We start from the raw sequence: 19,234 nt of genomic DNA on the forward strand, positions 1-19,234 counted from the left end.
GCCTAGAAAATGGTTATTTTTAGCTACACAACTTTCCTGCAAAGTAATGGTGTTAAAAATACCCGACTTACATTCGGTTTTGCCTTCAAGCAAGCAAAATCACTTTTTGAAAAGGAGCATTTACACATTTTTTTAATCATTGATAACATGCCTACTCGTAACCTGTACAAAAATAAAGAAAATAAACATTATTTTAACATTTTCACCAAAGTAAATTGCCATTTTTGGCATTTACACCAAAGTACATTGCTATAAATTGAAGATTATTTATTTTCGTTCAATTATATGTTTGATTTATGGTAGGTTAAAGACAAAGGAGAATATATGAAATATACATGATCAATTATGACCATTATTATATAGTTTCCTTCTAAGGGCATTTTAGACATTTGAGTTAATGGTGAATGGTTGCTACCATGCAGAATGATGCTTAAGAGAGTCACGTAGCCTCACAAATGCCATGATCACCGAATGGGTTGCCATCATCCATGTAGATTACACGAATCATTATCAATAGAAGATTTGTAATGTTTCCTAATTTTTCATGAAAATTGGAAGTTAAAAAATTAGAAAATAAAAAGAAAAAAAAATGTTAAATGGTGATAATGAAGATGAATAATAATACCCAGAAAATTTTTGTTGAACACATAGCTATGATGAGGCCTTCCACGTGAGGCTTAAAGGAAAATGTAACATTCGGATAAATGAAAGTACATTTTAAAAAATATGCATATTTTGGACAATTTTGACTTGATGCAGAAACAACCACATTTTTACCAAAATATGTTCATTTTGAGCCAAGTGTACAAAGTACAATGCCATAATAAATAAATGAAAGTAAAATGCAATAATACTTTGCCATTTTTTCAATGTACAATGTCATAGTAGCAACATTGTAAACTAAGAAACAACAAAACATATACACACAAATAAACATCCGATTCTATAAACATAAACATAATATAATTCCATTAATGGTAAAGAAAAAGAAAAGGAAAAAAAAAGAACTAAACAATGCAAGAACATGTAAAGATATTATAAAATCAAACAAAATTACTAACCATATCTTTTTTTTTTTTTTTTTTTTTTTTTTTTTTTTTTTTTACTTTGTTCTATGTTATTGTTGCTAAAAAAACGTTGAATTGTACAATGTATGAAGAAAGCACTTGGCATCGGTTTCAACCCCCTTGGGGATAAAGGGTAATGAAACAGTAGTAATGATTTATTTTTTTGCTCTCACGAGTATCTCCATGTCACCAACGATGATGTGTTTATCCTTATGTGGACCCTGCATATAAGAAGAAGATTTGTGAAGCCAGATTTAGTTAACTTAAGAACAAAAACATTAATAAAAGGCTACTTTAGAGGGAATACCATAAGAACACTAAAACGTATCAATATTTCAACACCAAGATATACCCAAAATAAATATTACCTTTGATTCTGTATGGATACAACAGATCATGTATAAGGTTCAAAACAACAACAAAACCTACACATATGGATCTTTTGAAGAATCCATCTCACCATTAGAGAGACAGAGTGAATTCTTGAATTGATCAAAGCAAGATGATTGTACCTAAAGGGGATTATCACCCAATATAGGCTTCGCACAATAGAAACATATTAATAATTCAAATTAGTGCTCAAAACAATATGTATACTGTGACATCCCCAAAATCACGGCCTGTCCCAAAACAAAATATGATAAAGATTTATCAAGAGCATTTCCGTAGAAATGTATTTCATTAAAAGATTTGGGATGTCATGTTCGTACAGATCAAAAGCATAAACAGTACAATATAAGCCTTACTACATTATTTCATATCTACAGGCCTATATTCGTAATCCCTCGTCCAACATCATATCTATGCTCAAGCGCCACTACCTGTAATACATAAAACTGAGTGGGTCAGGCTTGGGAGCCTGGTGAGCACATAGGGTTTTCAACCCACAATAAATAAGTTTATTAACTTCATTAAATTAAACAAACCCGATTACCCGTTCCCGTTATCCTCACATTACGTCCCTAAGCATCTATCATAAGGGACCTCAACAATAAATGTCCTTAAGGCAACCATGTGGGGGATGGAGTACATCTGGTGAGCACACAGTTCAAATAAACACACAGTTCGAATAAACACCTACAGGTTGCGAGCCTGCTAGTGTTCCACTGGACTGTCTAGAATAGTCCGTGGTCGTCATCTATACTCCGCTAGATGACTAGATCATCAATAACATCTATAACGAGGCCTCTCATTATTTCATTTTATCACACAGCAACTAATACATCTACCCATGTTTTACCCCAACATTTTCGTAGATATAAAATAAATATACAGTTTAAATCTTTGAAAACATGTATAAAAATGTTCATCTAGCATAGATAGCAAGTATTCAGGTAATATGAACACATAGCACGTAATTTATATAAAATATTTCATATCTATGTGTAAGCTGAAAGTAACTATGCACTCACCTGGTAAGGTGGTGACTCGGCACTTGGACAGCTCTTCGTTACTTCTTAAAACAATTTTTCCTTGACCAAAACCTTGTATTAATACCACTAAAGTTTAGTTTTAACGTTAATCGCGACTAATTAATAGTCTAGCTATTATTACTATTATATAAGCGTTAAATAACACTCAATATAATTCATAATAATAGCCCAAATAATTATTTTAAGGTCCTAATAATGTTACTATAATTAAATAAAAGCTATATTAAATATAGTATAGGCGTAACTCACTTACAATGGGTTTTTATTAAAAACCGGGCTTCGCTGGAGCAGCGTTTCCGAGCCGAAAGCTTTTCTTCTCGGAGCCGTCGGGCGCTCCGGGGCTTTCTTCTCGTGATAGGGAGGTTCCCTAGACTTGGGAGGGGTTTAGGGAGGCTAGAGAGAAGTTAGAGAGAGAAAGAGAGGCTTATGGTGTGAAGAAAATATGAGAAGTTCACCCTTGTATTTATAGGAGTTTTATAGTAAAGTAGTCTCTAAGCTTCGTCCGTAACTTTTGCATACGAGCTCCGTTTTTGTCTGTCTTTTTACCGTTGAGTTCCTATTAATGAGATCTTCAACTTTCATTTAGACCTCGTTAGCTAATTCTCATTCTATCTCGGATTTACAAAACTGTATCGAATTCGTCACGCTTGAAAAGTAGAGACTAAGCTTTGTCCATAACTTTCGCATACGAGTTCCGTTTTTGTCTGTCTTTTTACCGTTGAGTTCCTATTAATGAGATCTTCAACTCTCATTTAGACCTCGTTGGCTAATTCTCATTCTATCTTGGATTTACAAAACTGTATCGAATTCGCCGCGCTCGAAAAGTAGGGACTAAGCTTCGTCCATATCTTTCGCATACGAGCTCTATTATTGACGTTCTTTATATCCACGTGTTGGTATTTACGAGTACTACAACTTTCATTTAGATCCCGTCGGCTAAAAATCGACCGATCTAAAATTCAGATTTCGGGCTGTGCACTGCTATGCTAAATCTTAGAAAAATCATAACTTCCTCATACGATGTCAGATTTGAGCGTTCTTTTTATCGATGTTCTTAGTTTAACATATTCTACGACTTTCGTTTAGAGAGCTAAGGCTAAATCTCGCTCTATCGTAAATTCACTATTTACGCTTCCCGGTATCGTGCCGGTTCTGTCGCGAAACTTCGACGGGTCATAACTTCTTCGTTATAACTCGGATTTCGGCGTTCCTTATATGCACGGAAACCTTGAGACATATTCTACAACTTTATGTAGAGATATCAGGATTATCTCACACTTTAATTTTGACGTTCATTTTTATTTTTTATTAATTATACATTTATAATTAAATAATAAACACATAAACACACATAATTCACATAATAATCAAATATTTCATCTTTATTACTTCAAAAAGAGTTACAAGAGTTGACCTAGACTATTACATTGACAAAAATGCTTAGCCCTGAAACCCGGGCGTTACATATACATATGTATATACATAACAACATAAAAAAGAAACGAAACATATTTCAAAACTGCCGATGTAGTTTACCTTTGCTGGTGGAGTGATTGTTAAAACTCTGCCTACAATAACTAAACCCAATGACTAATAAGTTCTACTACAAACATGAAGCAGAAAACTACAATAAGGTTTTTCCTAATTTACCCCTGCTATCTCAGTACCAAAAAAAAAAAAAAAAGACCGTCCCTGTTTCAAAAACCAAAAATAAAAACCATAGTTTGTGTTTTTTCCATTTTCTAGAAATATTAAAAGTGATCTAGAAAATGAATCAAGGAATCATAAACAACATATCCTTTAAAAAAAGCTGTCTCATAGCAACAAATAACATTGGAAAAATTATATACCTATGCCCCTAGCTGCTGTCTTGAGATATTCAAAATAATCATAACTCAACAATAAAGTATACCTCCTGAATCACATAAACAACCCTTAAAAATCCAGAAAGAAACTCTAGAAATTAATAAGAGGAATCGGAACTGTGAACTCCTTATTTTGAACTAAAAAATTCAGCACATATTCAAACTCTTACATACCAAATCCTGAAGCAAACCACAAGAAATCAAAAATCAAACTTCTTGAAGCAAACTACTATAATCAAACAAATTAACATGAAATCAAAGATTCAAATTTCAAAAAATAACTGATACATTTCGAACAAATTGGGAGTCAGAAATAAAAAAATAGAACACATAATTACATATTTAACTGATGGTGTTGAACAGATGAACTCCAGGTCTCCAAACCTGAACAATTAAACTCCAATCAAATCAGAATAGTGATACAAAAAAGGAGAATTATAATAGGGAATCAGAAATACATGAATGCCAATCTTAGTTGGAACCCCAACTCATACAAATAGGCAAATCGTGAATAAGAAATAGGAGAAAAAGAAATAGAAAATAGAAATTAGATTTAGAAGTTAGAACCAATCGATTTAGAGAAGAATTCGACTCCTCGATCTTCAACAAACTTCATATTTCTAGGCGTTGTCGATTACACTTCCAGTGTCGATTCAAATGCAAGCTTGTGTCGTCTCATGGTTAGAGAACAAAAATCAGTAACTTGGGCTAAATATTTTGGGCCAAACTAACATATACATAATTACTTACCAGATTAAATGATGCCCCCTAAAAAATGCTGCCCTGGGCCTCAGCCCATCTCGCCCAGGTATTGGGTCGGGCCTGCCTACACCCCTCTAACTAAGCTGCTAATGAATGCTATGACTATCCCATAGTCTTACAACACCTTCCTACACTATCTAATTGCTGGCTACCAGCCTGAGAACATCCAATGACATGCGCTCCACAGTCTAATATCCTGACTAACTCGCGAGCTACAGGGAGAAACCCCAACCTGGTTTCCAAAACCAATCATCAACTACTGTGAATACATGAATCCAACGTTGGGATGTTTTCCAAACTCTCGACTTCCATGCCGCTTTATCCAAATAGACACCTAGGTTGCTTTCCTTCTCAACAAGGATGCGAACACATCCTAGTTGCGTACTTACTTCAGCTCCTGACTACTAGGTGATTCTCCCCACTTCGATTCAACTAGCTCCTTACAGCTCACAGCTTGAAAAGAAATTCGAATTCTTCTCACCATCCTCTGACCATTCGGTTGTCAACCCACGCTTACTACTGCTAGCGATCTCACCGCATTTCCTGCAGCGGCTCTGGCCCGGATGGCCCTTCGACCTAGTGTCGGATCTTTTGGGTTTCTTCCCCGAAACCCTAGTAACCTACTCCGCCTCTGCCTTCCTCTTCCTGAGGTGATTTAAATCAATCTCCCTTTCCTTATCCCTAGCAATCATGGACTCCAGGGTCGGGCAGGCTGAGTAGTTAACATGTTCCCAAATATCAGCCTTCAACATGTCGTGATAGCGGGTCTTCCGCATCTCCTCATCCCCTGCATACTAGGGTACTAACAAGGCCCTCTCTCGGAACTTGGCGGTGATATCCACCACTGTCTCAGTAGTCTGTCTCATATCAAGAAACTCCCAGGCCAATTGCTGAAGATCCACAGCTGGCGCAAACTCAGCCCTAAACCTAGTCACAAAATCCGACCAAGTCATGGCCTTGTTGGTTGGGGCTCCTAGTGAGTCACCAACCGACTCCCACTAATACCTAGCTCCGTCCCTCAAACAACCCGCAACAAAGCGGACCTTCTACCCTTCCACGTAGAAGCTCGTCAACTACACAGACTCGATGACTGCGATCCATATCTTGGCAGCGATGGGGTCCTTCACCCCGTGAAAGTTTGGCGCACCACTCTCCCTGAAGTCCTTGAAGGATAGTATGTGCGTCCCTGACTGGCTAGACGCCAAGTCACTCCTGAATGTCCGGAGGCGATCCTCCATCAGCTCAATAATCCCCTCCTTGATCAACTCGAAAATGACCGGGGTCTCCTCAAGGATACCTCTCGTGATCTCAGACGCGTTGAACTCGCGTAGCCCGTCATCAACCTACTTGGATCCCGCACCCCAGCCTGAGCCTGATCCTGATCCTGACCCTAAACCTCCTGCTCCATGTTGCGTAATCACCATTCTGAAATAAAACACATAAACGTCAGGGTCATACATACTTTTGAGAGGTCTCACACACTCTCCAAGTTCCCTGGTTCTTTCTTATCCCTCCTTGATTCGAGTACGGATCCTTTGCTTCCAGTAGTACGGACCCATAGTACCTTCCACATCTATCCGTACTTTCCTCAAGGATTGCTTCGACTTCATCAAGTCCCTTATACTAATACTGCTTTCCAAGCTAATCTCATCCTAGGCTTGTTCTAGGGTACTCTCTGACCTACTCTCCACCATCAGCTGCACAAGGAGTCCCTACCACCCTTCCCTAACTAGATTGCAAATACTATTACATATTCACTTACTAGTTAGCTAAAGCTAGCTAGAACCCCTATAAGCACAAAGAAAGTAGCATTCGTGCATCGAGTAACCATAACCAAGCATAACCTAATCAGACTATCATACTGCTGACTAACCAACCCTAACATATAACTCAATAAGCTCATACAATAGGCATATAAGGCATCCTTCCTAGATCTTTAGCCCTAATCTAGCATGCAGTTCTCATAATCACATAACAAGCATACAGGGAATCCTCCCTAGATCCTTAGCCCTATTCTAGCATGCAGTTCTCATGATCATATCATATAACATAACATATCATGTATGGGTATCTTGGGGAAAAACTTACTTAAGCTCGGCTGGTCACACGCATCACACACCTTGTTCTTTCTCAAAACTTCTTATTTTTAAATTTTAGAAAACTATTTTCTTGTAAAAATCTTTCAAGCCCTCAATTTGAGTCCAGACACCCCCGAAGGTGTGCCCGAATCCCTCAAACCAATGCTCTAATACCAACTTCTAACATCCCAAAAATCGAGACTATAAAATTTTGTTTTAATTATATTGCTTATAAAATTTGTTTGAGGAAACATTACTGATATCATATTAATTCATAAACCATAGTTACATGTATCGAAACCCATATCGTCAAATAGTAATAATGCAGAGTACAATCCCAGAAATCTCAAATGCGGAATCATGTGTGTGCGATGTGCTGCTACCCTGTCGACTCTTTCCCCTTCGACGAAGAGGTACCTGAAACCAAAAGTGAAAACCGTAAGCACAAAGCTTAGTGAGTTCCCCCATCATACCACATATCATACAATCATACATACTGTCGGGCAATTCTTGGGAGCCCGACCTACCCATGTCAAGCCATTCTAGGGTGCTAACCTACCCATGTCAAGCCATTCTAGGGTGTTGACCTACCCATGTCAGGCCATTATGGGGTGCTTGCCTACCCTCTGGTTTATCTCAATCGGCTACGGGGACTGTTTCACCCCTACCACTATCACATAATAACATATCATAATCATGCTGTCAGACATATCTGGAGTGTCTGACCTACCCTTCGGTCCTAACGACCAAATCGGGGGACTATTCCCCTCCTACTACCATTATTGCATATAACATGTCATACTGGCACATAAGACACATCAGGTAGTAGCAAACCAATACAATCATCTAAAGATAACTCCTGCTGGTGGGCTGACATTATGGCCGTAGACCCACCTCTACTGGAAGGTAACTCACCTCAATATAATGTAGTGTCTGCACGGTCCTTGGTATGGAAATCAACTCTTCTCGACTCCTCAATCCCTACACAACATCCTTTTTGTTAGATTAGTGTCTAAGTCCATAACTAATTTGGTATGTACTTGACCCAATGGTGCATGTTCCTTTTGGGTTGCCTTCACCAAAGCAACTTGATAGGATGAATTATGGAGAGAAAGGATTAAATATGATTTATTAATATATTATGGGAATAATATATTAAAGGAGAAATCATATTGTTTAATTAGTATTAGTCAAGAATTAATAAGAATTAAGTTTGTGACTAAAAGAGATTCATTAAACTTAAGGGACTGGAATTGTAATTATAAGATAATTGCAATTGGGCTATGGATTGCCTTATATTATAAGGTTGGACGAATTCTATGGGGAAACCCAGTAGAAATCTTCCAAGGCCTTAAGGAAAGGAGTCCATGGGTTGCTTAGGGCTTAAACATCCAAATTAAGGTTTTCTTGTTAGATAACCCTAATAGCCTCACTATATATAGAACCCTTATGCCTCAAAAACGTGGTGAACAAGATCCTTAGGGTTTCCACACGTTTTGGGCAGCCTCCTTCTCTTCTCTTCTTCATCCTCTTGCTCTTGATGTTTGTGAACCATTAGAGGAGTGACATTTGTGACTCTAAGCTTTCTAAAGTCATTACAAGGAGGATTTGAGATTGTTATTGCTACATAACAATCAAGGTATGATCTAAACCCTAATTATATGTTGTATTGATTATCATATGCTAGATCTAGGGTTTATAGTCTTGGATAAATTGCATGTACAATAGAGAAACCTAGATCCAAGCATTAGGGTTTGTATGAGCACATAGGATGTTCATATGACCAAAACCAAACAGCGGTATCAGAGCCTAGATTGGTTTCTATTGTATTGATGTCTTGTATGTTTGTTCAAGTTGAAAATTTAGATTTTTGTGAATCTGTCTGATGGACTCGGCGAGTCCCATAGTGGACTTGGCGAGTAGGCTCGACTCGGCGAGTCCATATGGGTACTCGGCGAGTTCGAGCGTCAGAAAGAGGGGATTTCGGGATTTCTTGCTGTTTTACTCATGGATTCTTGCCTTATCTATTTTAGATCATTAAAATTCGATTTTATTCATATTTTTGAGTATCTCCTTGATTAAACAAAAGATAATTACCAATTGATTAGATAATAACTTTCTTATATGATAAAGACTGGATTATTTGTATTAATTGGGTAACATATTTTGCAAGAAATTGAAATTAGGTAAAATATAGATAATGATGAAATTAATTGTTTAATTTATATTATTTGTTATTTGATCTTTGTGTTATGAAAAGTTTCAATTTTTCCCCTTTAGGTTTTATAGTTTAAATTTATACTCAAAAGTTTAGTTTTGAAATTTAAATAGTTAAAACCCTAATGTTTTGAAAAGTTTCAAAAACTTGCCCTCAAGTTTTGGAATTTAAATTTTGATTAAAAGTTTAATGTACATTTAAATTCTAAACCTAAATGTTTTGAAATGTTTCAAAACTTGCCCTCAAGTTTTGGAATTTAAAAGTTGATTAAAAGTTTAATTTAGGAATGTTAAATTCTAAAACCCTAGTATTGTTTTGAAAAGTTCAAATCACACCCTTATGGTTTTATTAATTAATTAAGGTGTATAATTAAAAGAGGTTTAATAAATCCATAAAATTTTTGGTTTACAATTTAATTGAATTAAAAGTATAATTGTTAAATTTAACCACCTAGTATTTTAAAAGTGTAAAATACACCCTATACTATATATAACATTAACAGTCTAACATTATATATATATGTATGAGTAAAAGTCAGTCTTACCGTTAGTAGGCCTCATTCACGAAGCTGGTTTATAAGGGGTGTTTAAGGAAATTGCCTATAAAATGACGATTGAATGGGTATCCACTCTTACCCACCGCACTCTTGACTAGTGGAGGGTCGTTAGCCAAACGTGTAGGATAGGACAAAACCTTCTGTTATAAGTATAATGAAGTACAAAAGTAACTAAATGTTTTACAAATTCCCAATCTTAGTTACTTAGGCAAAAGTGAATTGATGCAATTCCATGAAATTACACTTTGTGCCCTTGCGAAGACGTTAGTGGAGCGCGTGTGGTTTACCGGCACACTAAATGGTTCTAAGCAAAGGTAACAAAGGGTGACTCAATGTTTTTCATAGTTCGGTAGAGCGTGTGTGGTTTACCGACACATCGAATAGATTACTATAACATGTGAGGGCACCATGTAAGTTTGCATGGTTATTCACACTCGCTTTGTGATCCTCGGCATCCCAGTCTCAAACTAGAGGGGCATATCGAGATTTAAACATGTCATTGAAATGCTCAATGAATCTCAAAGGATCTAGGAGTTTTCATAGATTTAAAACTTAAATTTCTTTTTTGTTTTTCGTGGTGGAAATTAGTGAATCGTCATTCACTTACCTTCAAATATTCTGCAACTAGATTACAGCATCCCTTTTCTAGGTTGTAGCGTATTGTGTTGGGTCCTAGCCTTAGTATCTCATTTGGGTGATTTACTAAGGACTCAATCAATCAACTAACTTGAATTTGTTTTTCTCCCGTTTTGTAGATGTCAAAGTTCGACAACTATGGTCTTCCCAAATCCCGTGGAACAAGTTTTCCACATGAAGATGATATTCAACGATTCGATCGAGGAAAAAGAAATCATGCTTCGCTTCCTCCACCTCCTCCAATTATTCTCCCTAACCCACAAGTTCGAAGGCTTGAAAAGTTCAAGCTCACTCAAGCCCTTTTGGCAAGCAAACATGAAGAGGGAAAGTCAGTGTGTGCACACGTCCTAGGGATGAAGTCACACATTGATAGGTTAAGAATGTTGGGATCCGTTGTCTGTGAGCAGATGGCTATTGATTGGGTTCTTCAGTCACTTCCTAACTCATATAGTGAGTTCGTAAGAGAGTACTATATGATGAACTGCGATGTGACCCTTATAGATCTCACCTATATGCTTATTGCTGCTGAATCAGCAATGGTTTGGCGCAATAGGAAAGCAAAGTTGATTGGTGAATCTACCTTCAAGACCTCTATGGATATAGACAATGGCAACGAAAGACATGCTATGATCGAAATGTTTGATCATAAGAGAAAGTCAATGTCTGAAGTAGTTCCATGTCCTGTTCCAAAAGAGTCAATTTGCTTTTATTGCCAAGAGAAGGGGCATTGGAAATGAAGCTGCCCTATTTACCTAAGAGATCTAAGAGATGGGAGAGTCAAAACGAATGGCTCTGCTTTAGGTAAAATCCATTGACTAACTCTTTTAAGCTTCTATTCTAGATTCTTAATACATAATGTGATAAGATTGCAATTGATGTTTTGTAGGATCAAAGAAAAGAGAGGAAGCTTAAGGGAAGAAGTAAGCAGAATCTAACCGTGAAGAAATGGATTTCGATCGCATTACTTGAAGATTAGATTCTTGAGCTGCTACTTAGAGTTAGAATTAGATTGCTAAGAAATATGTATTAGCATAGTTTTTCAATGAATTGCATTGTAAGGACAAATTTTTCCGCAATAAAATAAATTTTGATTTTATATTATTTATTCATCCTTGCAATGGCATTCATGAAAATTGATGTTTGAATGTTTCTATTATTAGCAATAATGGATTTGATTCTTAATTATGGAAATGTCGAAAATTTACCAAATAAGGAGAGTTTCTCATCGCCCAAGTTTCAATTGGACAGAAACTTGGAATCATGCAACTTGATTGCACGATGAATGAGAAATTTCATATTTGGAAATTAGACCAATTCATTGACAAAGTGTCAAGTGAAGGACTAGGAGATCGAGTACACAAAGTTGTGTGTTGATCAAAGTCCACCATAAGAGTAACAAAGTTATTCGTCATGATTTACTAAAGGTTTAGTAAATATGATTATACTTATAAGATGAAGTGTAATTCTGAATTGATTGAAAAGATTTAAATCAATAGCAGAACGAATAAGAAGAATCAAGTAGGCAGAAAGATAAAAGTTTCTCCATTCTAAGAAGAAGGGACAGTACCTTTCATACTTTATGATAGGTCTTAATGATTAAGAACCATATCTTAATTGATCCTTTAAGCGAGTCTTAGTACAATTGTATGTCTAAGAAGAGGAATCAAGAATTGAAGAAATGGTTAAATCAAGAAGTCAATCATACTTCATTCCAAAACAAGTCTTAGAGTTAAGCATGGTTGCAGAGATCGGGATTAATCGTGGATTAATCGTTTGACGTTCTCCAACCGTCGAGGATTAAGGCATTAATCGGAAATTTAGGATTAATCGGGTTTGGCGGGATTAATCGGTCAACAAAAGAAAAAAAGTCGAAAAAAAGTCAAAAAAAATTTTAAAAATTCAAAAACCCAACTTTCTTTTTTTACTCCAAAATTTTCAAATTTTCAAATTTTCAAATATTATACCAAAATATTCATATTTTCGTATATCCAAATTTTCAAATTACAATTTTTCTTATTTTCTAATTTTGAAGTACTTGTTTTTCTTAAGATATATTAATATTTAATTAATTTTAATATTTTATTAATAATCTATGGTCCCCGATTAATCCTCGATTAATCCCCGCCAAGACCGATTAATCCCTTAACACCAGTCGACCGTCGAGCTACCGTCAAGCGATTTTTACAACTTTGGAGTTAAGATTGTGACATTGAGTGATAAGTATTGAGAAGGTTTATAACATTCATCAAAGAGGAAAGTTGTGATGTCTTGGATAAGACAAAGACCAACTAGGACCTATTTATGAAGTGTTTTGATAAAAACTGCACTAACTCTTGAATATTTGTTTGTCAAGAAATGTTTATTGACAAGAGAATCTTATATGTCAAGGTTTCAGTGGGAGTCTTAATGGTCTTGAAAGGTTTCAGGAACAAATCAAAATAAACCTTATCGATAATCACTAGCACACGAGTTGAGGTTTACAACCTATCGTGTTGACACTATTTTTGTTTCTGTGCCATTCCAATTGAGTTAATTATGCATGTGAGTTCTATGGGTTCTAATTTGAACGCATAAAAGGCAGGCACCTTGATCAATGAAAAGTACATTGATAGGAAAATGTGAGCTGCTTAACTACTTGGAAGACATGGTGGGCAGCTGTGTTACCATAAGGCAAGAAATCAAGATTAAGAAAGTTCGGTCCATATGAGTTTGAATTTGTCCTAAACTTTGGTTTTGACAAATTCACATGGATAGGAACACATACACCATTAAAATCTAAGTGTCATAAGATTCCCTCCTTCATGAAAGTGACTGTGAGGAAATGCTTTCACTAAGAAAGATTTTAAGAAGATAGTGATTGTGAAATTGAATTCTTGAATTCGATTATGGTTACGGTATCCCTTTCCATGATTCGAATTGTGAGGTTTGGCAATTAGTCTGAATTGTTTAGACACACATATAAGATATCTAAAGGAAAGGTGTATAAGCTTAGATAAAGGATTATCAAAGCATTAGGTATTAGAAAACATGAACTTAAGAAATTCAATAGGTATTGTTTTTCTGAAAGTTAAGCTGTTTCTGAATACATGTCAAAGCTAGTGGGAGCATAAGTGTTATGTTTTTATAATAATCATCATGATAGTGGGAGAAAAATGTTATGATTGTATGATTATTATGGAAAGTATTGCAAGTTAGCAATATTAACTATAGAGAAACAAAAGTCATACTTTGCAATGTTGTAAAGGTTGAATAGTTGTTTTGCTATAATTAAGGGAGAAATTATTATGCTTCATTTCAAATCTAAAGGCTTAGGTTGTGGAATGTTAATAATTTAGTCAAGGAAACATAGTGTGTTCTCAAATTTCGATTATGATTACAGCATTCCCCTTCATAGTTCGAATTTTGAGAACATAGCACATAAAATATTATGGCAGAAGATTGATAAAGTATCAAATCTTTATGTAAGACATTATGCATCGTGTCCCATACACTTCGGGTTTAGGATCGATTGCAAATGCTATAATATTTGACCATTCTAAAATTTTCCAAATGCCTAGCGCATTTAGAGGAAAAGGACAAGAATCGGTTTTGACTAAGATAATTAAACAACTATCAAAGGACAATCCAAAGTTCGCCGAGGATTGGTCGCTTGTGAGTAGTTGGAAGTATAGTATTGGATGGAACATATTGACACTATTATGAATAGAAAAGATTCTATTAAGAATGAGTTGTCATATGGAAAATATGGAAACGTGTCCATATTGGGAATTGAATATTGAAAATCTATGTTTAGATTAGAACTTTTATGCAAAAGGATGTTCAAAGGAATGTACTTTGAGTGAGAAACATCATATCTAAGGAATTGTATTGTAACAATCTCCGATAGAGGACTTTGTAATATCGTTGGCAATAGTCTTTGTGACTTTTGTGCTATGACATTACGAAAGGATCATTGCATAAAATGTTAGAATCTAGCATATTCTATAAGTGGCAAGAATTTGACACTCTTTCACTTATGAAAAAGGATTTGGAGTTGTGAAATGAGTATGATTGGAAATGTGTTCATTTGATCTATTTCACAAAGTAAGAACCATAAGTAAACATTGTGTGCATGATAAGAGCATGGGACAAGTGTAATAATTCAAGTAAGAAGTTGATTACCCGAAACAACAAATAATGAGTAATCGATATGGTGATAAATAAAAGGTGTTTTATTTATGCTCAAAGGATTGAGGCCATATGGGATTAGTATTATTCTTGTGTTTCACTTTGCATGTTTTAACTTCCTGAATAATTTAATTGGTTTAGAACAGTCAAATTATTCAAACGGACCACAGTCGTTCATATGTTGGAAGTAGGTATGAATAAAGACTGTTGTGAATTGGTGTGTGGATTGTCTTAAGAGTATTAGACATAAGCAAATGTTTGCTGCAACGTTCATGAGTGCTTATGAATATGATTTGAGCATTGGATAAACCCACGCTCACTTGGATCACTCCATGAATTGTATCACGAGTGATTGGTGAGACGATAACATCTTATATTCTTGAAACCGAGATGTGTGAGTTGTATCTTGCAAATCGGTTGCACATTGATAATATGCAAACGCATCAGTAACTTGGTGCTATAAAACATATTGTTGTGTGCGATTCGGTGAGTAAGTGCAAGCAAACATTGAATCAAACTTTATCCATTCCTTTTATCCAAAGTAGGATAAAAGCGATATTTTTGGGCCCCTCGATGATTTAATGATGACAAACGTAAATGCTCGGCCGGGCTAGGGCTAATTTGATTTGTTCAATTAGTCAGTCGTCATAAATTGGAAGTCGAGAAATAGTACAGAGAGAATGATTAGAAATCATGTCTTACGATATCTAGAATGGAGGAATATATGATCCCTTATCTAAAGGACACGTGTATCTGATAGGATCAGAGTTGACAGCGGCTTTGGAAAGCTACGATTGCAGATCAGGATCTGAAGTCATACGCAGAATAGTTATTAGACTTATCCAAGTGGGAGACTGTTGGATTACTGTCTATGTCCATAACTAATTTGGTATATACTTGACCCGATGGTGCATGGTCCTTTTGGGTTGCCTTCACCAAAGCAACTTGATAGGATGAATTATGGAGAGAAAGGATTAAATATGATTTATTAATATATTATGGGAATAATATATTAAAGGAGAAATCATATTGTTTAATTAATATTAGTCAAGAATTAATAAGAATGAAGTTTGTGACTAAGAGAGATTAATTAAACATAAGGGACTGGAATTGTAATTATAAGATAATTGCAATTGGGCTATGGATTGCCTTATATTATAAGGTTGGATGAATTCTATGGGGAAACCCATTAGAAATCGTCCAAGGCCTTAAGGAAACGAGTGCATGGGTTACTTAGGGCTTAAGCATCCAAATTAGGGTTTCCTTGTTAGATAACCCTAATAGCCTCACTATATATAGAACCCTTATGCCTCAAAAACGTGGTGAACAAGATCCTTAGGGTTTCCAAACGTTTTGGGCAGCCTCCTTCTCTTCTCTTCTTCATCCTCTTGCTCCTGGTGTTTGTGAACCATTAGAGGAGTGACATTTGTGACTATAAGCTTTCTAAAGTCATTACAAGGAGGATTTGAGATTGTTATAGCTACATAACAATCAAGGTATGATCTAAACCCTAATTATATGTTGTATTGATTATCATATGCTAGATCTAGGGTTTATAGTCTTGGATAAATTGCATGTACAATAGAGAAACCTAGATCCAAGCATTAGGGTTTGTATGAGCACATAGGATCTTCATATGACCAAAACCCAACACTTTCTACATTAACATTACATACTCATAACCCCTATAAGGGTCAACTCAAGTCCAAGTCAAATTCAAGGTCAAAACCTTGGTCAAAGTCAACTTTGGTCAAGGTCATCATTTGGTTGACCAGACTCGTCGAGTCCCTACGTCCAAAAAAAGCAACAACCCCGTCCCTACTCGTCGATTCTTGCAAGAGCTCGACAAGTTCACCTTCAACAAAACATCGGGACCTTCTTCAACTGACTCGCCGAGTTCCTCCTTGAACTTGTTGAGTTCATCTTCATCTATATGAAGGTGCTTAGTCTATGACTCATTGAGTTCTCCTTGAACTTACCAAGTCCATCTTCATGTGGTTGGTACATTGCCTTGAGCTCGTCGAGTTCCTCCTTGAACTCATCGAGTCCTTTGATCTTCAAGTCCATAACTAACCCCAACATGCTGATTTTTCCTTCAACTCAACCAAAGACCACTTCCAGAAGTCGTTTTGGGGGAAACTGCGACTCGACTCGCTGAGTCCCTCTTTGTCCAAACTATACAGTCGATTTTAATCAGTCTTAATGCATCCAAATCATAGATCTGACCTCCTAGGGTCCATATTATATGTAAAGTTCCTATCTTGACGTCCATGCATGGGTTATTTGGCCCAAATGGTCCTAGAATGAAGTCTACAAGATGTATGGGGGTGCTTATGGCAATAAAGTTGGCACCTTTATGCTATAAGAACCCTCCAATGGTTCCAAATTGAAGCTATACCCTCAATGAACCACAAAATTCCGAGTATGGCACCTCTAAGGGTTAGAAAATGTAGAAATGAACCCTAACTAGAGATCTAAGAGATAGATGGTCAAGGTTTCAACTTTATACCTCAAAGGAGCTGGAAATGGGGCACAACCTCTAGATCTACTAGCTTCCACTCGAACTTCCAAGCTCCTTCTTCCTTCTCAAGCTTCACAATCTCCACAAGCACACAAAATGGCACAAGAACACTCAAACAAGGTTAGGGTTTTGATTTAGGGTTTCTCTGAGTTGGGAGGGTCGATGAGGGCTGGGTTGATGCAGGATAAGTTGTTTAAATAGGGTGCAAACCCTCAATATTAAGGTTTCATCCAGACAACCCTACTCGTCGAGTCGGTCACCCGACTCGTCGAGGGTCACTAAACCTCCCGGTCAAAATCGAGTCTACTCGACGAGTTGGGCCTCCAACACGCCGAGTCCCAGAGCAAAACATGGAATTACTTGAATTTAAATGCGTACCAGGAACCGGATGTTACACTATCTTCCCCTAACTAGCTCGCGAATACTATTACATATTACTAAGTCTAGATAATTCTTCGAATGAGAGATCCTACCCTACAACGGTTGGACTCAAACAAGAGTTGCGAAATAGAGCTAGACCTAACCTTCTGAAATTATTTACTCCTCGCTATATGTAACTTAACATATTCGTTAACTAGTTAGTAAAAGACAACTAGAACTCCTAAAAGCACAAAGCAAGTAGCATTCGAGCATTGAGTACACATAATCAAGAATATACTAATCAGGCTATCATACCGACTTAATCTATACTAGCATGTAGTTCATAAAGCTGATACACATATAACAGACACATATGGCATCCTTCCTAGATCCTTAGTCCTAATCTAGCATGTTGTTCTATTAAAGTTGATAATCATATCATAACATAAACTTGTATGGGTAATTTCAGAGTCCTTACTTGAGCTAGGCTGATTGCATGCACCACACCCATTTCACTTTCTCAAAATTCTTTTTGCTTTTTATAATACTCTTTTCTTTTCTCAAAATCCTTTTATAAACATGGTTTTTCTTTTGAAAACTTCTGTAACAATTTCTTAGTTTGAGTTCAGACATACCCGAAAGTGTGCCCGAATCCCTCAAACCAAGGCTTTGATTCCAACTTGAAACATCCCAAAAATATGGTCCAAAATTTTATTTTTAAATCATTAAACAAACCATAATTATCAAATCGTTTCTTTCAAGAACATAAGTTGTTTTCTTAAAATAGAGTATTAATTTAAAACATGTTCATTTATCAGAGTAAAACATCCTAAGCTAAATTTCTTGGTGTGTGTGATACAATCATCCCGAGCTCTTCCCTCTGCTACCGGAAGAACCTGAAACCAAAACTGAAAATCTTAAGCATGAAACTTAGTGAGTTCCCCAATCTACCACATACCATACACATAATCACGTATTGGGCCCCCGCCCACTGCATCGGGACTTGCCCGGCATCGAAATTGCTCCTACATCGGGCCCTGCCCAGCATCAGGCCCCGCTTGGCATCGAGCCGCGCTCGGTATACAGATATGTCTCTCTTAGGCTCCGCCTGCTCTGGGCCTCACCTGCTATACATATACAATCATATAAGCATACTAATACACCAAGAAACATACTGTATTGTACTCCTGATCTAAGGCCTCGCTTAACTTGGGCCCCGCCCATGGTCTTCTACTGTTGAGTTATGGAACCCCGTCCACACTTCTGCTGATGGTGAGATATTGGCCCCCGCCCACACTCACTTCTTTCCTATCACGGGCCTCGCCCTTACTCTGCTAATATTGAGATGTAGAACCACATCCATATCTCAGCTAGTGATGAGATACGGGACCTCGCCCACACTCACCTCCCTAACAGGCACATACAAGTATCACAAAGACAACAAGTATAATCTAACATGTACATATAAATCTTCCACGGGCTTTCCCCGGCATCAGACCCTAGTCTGGAACATACTACCACATAAACATACTTTGGGCTTGCCCCGACATCGGACCTTATTCTGGAACTTA

General features: G+C 36.7%; 1 long non-coding RNA gene across 1 annotated transcript; it reads right to left on the minus strand.

Moving 5' to 3' along the window:
* Window positions 1–942: 942 nt before the first annotated feature.
* LOC128128598 (uncharacterized) lies at window positions 943–2,914 on the minus strand. Its single transcript, XR_008226599.1, has 3 exons — window positions 2,754–2,914; window positions 2,480–2,551; window positions 943–1,888 (listed from the first exon to the last, which is right to left on the minus strand). It is a non-coding gene; the product is annotated as an uncharacterized LOC128128598 (long non-coding RNA).
* Window positions 2,915–19,234: the final 16,320 nt, after the last annotated feature.

This window comes from Lactuca sativa, chromosome 9 (assembly GCF_002870075.4).
Source record: "Lactuca sativa cultivar Salinas chromosome 9, Lsat_Salinas_v11, whole genome shotgun sequence".
NCBI lineage: Eukaryota > Viridiplantae > Streptophyta > Magnoliopsida > Asterales > Asteraceae > Lactuca > Lactuca sativa.